Here is a 2,373-nt window from a genome sequence, read left to right as displayed (position 1 = left end):
ACGTCCGATTAACCATTGTGAAGCTATGTGCATTCCTCAATGCAATCTCTCAGAAGGTGATCGATCCAGAAATCATACCAAGGCTAAGGAGTGATGTGGCGCAATGTCTTGTCAGTTTCGAGCTGGTGTTCCCACCATCCTGCTTCAATATCATGACGCACGTCCTAGTTCATCTAGTCGACGAGATTGTCATTCTGGGGCCCGTATTTCTACACAATATGTTCCCCTTTGAGAGGTTCATGGGAGTCCTAAAGAAATATGTCCGTAACCGCGCTAGTCCAGAAGGAAGCATCTCCATGGGCCATCAAACAGAGGATGTCATTGGGTTTTGTGTTGACTTCATTCCTGGCCTTAAGAAGATAGGTCTCCCTAAATCGCGGTATGAGGGGAGACTGACTGGAAAAGGCACGCTAGGAGCGGACTCAATAATATGCAGGGACGGGCATTCTTGGTCTCAAGCACACTACACAGTTCTACAGAACTCTACCTTGGTGACCCCGTATGTCGATGAACACAAGAACAGTTTGCGCTCCAAACACCCGGAGCAGTGCGACGACTGGATTACATGTGAACACATCAGGACTTTCAGCAGTTGGTTGGAAACACGTCTCAGAGGTGACAACACTGTTTGTGATAAGTTGTACTCGTTGTCCAGGGGACCATCTTTGACTGTATTGACTTACAAAGGATACGAGATAAATGGGAATACATTTTACACGATCGCCCAAGATCAAAAGAGCACCAACCAAAACAGCAGTGTCCACTTTGATGCAGCAACCGAGAGGGGAAAGGGCACATATCAGAGATCACTGGCCCGCATTTGTGGCCCACAAGACATCGGAAAAGAGTAAGAAGTTGTCAGCGACAAACAAGAAAAATGCTGCGAAGAAGAAGCTTCACCATCACACGGGGTCAGGTGGCTACCTCAAAGCCCGGCCTAAGTGGGCCAAGGCTGAGAATGATCTGCTTGATAAAGGGATCGAACCAGAGACAATGAACTGGCCAGACCGTTGCCGGACTTAGTTCTTCGGGGCTGGCGGAACCTTGGACCCTGTATCAGGGAAGTGCGTTTGGACGGATGAGCTTTTGAGAATACCAGTCAAGAGGATTCAGCACTATATCGATTCAGCGCAGCAAGGGACGTTCGTTCCAGACAGAGAGAACGACGAGCTCACAATGGCCCTCGGGAATCCTGAGCACCTGGACGGACACGAGGCACGCCAGGCTCCGTTCCGTGGAAGGCTGGTTTTCCAGACGCAGGCGATTACAAATGCCAGGAGAGGAGGAATAAGTGGAGCAGACCCAAATTCAGAAGCTGCACGAAAGGGTTTAATCGCTAGAGGAACGAGACGTAGCTCACAGCAAGCGACCTGCCGAAACTACCCCCGAAGCTACCCCGCCATCTCAGCGGAGAAGCAGCGTGGCTTCCACCGAGCTGCTTCAGCCGGAGCATGTCTTGATGACTCCTGCTAGCTACCCCGTGGATGCTATCACGGAGTCTCAACATTGCCACCTTATGACGCAATGGCAGAACTTCAAAGTCAAGGCGGTTGTCGGCTCTGTTCGACCTCCTGAACCCGGCGCAACTTTTCACTATCGTCCGATTCCAGAAGGATATGCTAGGGTGATGGTGGACGAAATAACGGAGGGATTTGAGGACCTCCAGCTTGACCACCCTACCGGTGAAGGGGAGACTCGGCTGGGTTCTGCTCTGAAGACTCCATGCCTATGGCGGAAGCAGCTCATCAACCTTCCGAACTGGACGCCTCCGCCTCCTCCTCCTCCTCCGGCGAGTAAGGGCACTCCGCCTCCTCCTCCGCCTCCTCCTCCGGTGAGTGATCAGGGCACTCAGCCTCCTTCTCCGGCGCGTGGCGGCACTCCGCCTCCTCCTCCGGAGAGTGATCAGGGCACTCAGCCTCCTTCTCCGGCGCGTGGCGGCACTCCGCCTCCTTCTCCGCCTGCGCCGGCGCGCCCGAGCAGCCAGCCTCCTCCTTCTCCGCCTTGTCAGCAAGGGCGGAAGAGACCCGCCGCCGCTCAGGCTGCTCCGGCGCGTCGTAGTCCTTCTCCTCCGCCTCGTAAGCAAGGAAAGAAGACAGCCGCAGCCGCTCCGTCTGCTCTGCCTGCGTCTAGCAGTACAGCTAGAGGCGGGAGGCAATACAGATTCGGTCCTTCTCTGAAGACTCCAGAGAAGTTACCATACGAGAGGACCGAGGAGGAAACCACGAAGATCGTGCGAGCCAAAGTGACGAACTTCTTTGAAGGGGTGAAAGCAAAGAAACATCCACCTCCGGAGGAGAAGGTAGATCTGGTGAAAGCGAAGCGCACTCTGGCTGCCCTGACAAAACCACCAAAGTCTCTGCCGAAAGGCAACTA

This window comes from Aegilops tauschii, chromosome 6 (assembly GCF_002575655.3).
Source record: "Aegilops tauschii subsp. strangulata cultivar AL8/78 chromosome 6, Aet v6.0, whole genome shotgun sequence".
In the NCBI taxonomy this organism is placed as follows: domain Eukaryota; kingdom Viridiplantae; phylum Streptophyta; class Magnoliopsida; order Poales; family Poaceae; genus Aegilops; species Aegilops tauschii.
The sequence above is the reverse complement of the archived record's forward strand: the minus strand, read 5'-3'. Positions refer to the sequence as shown.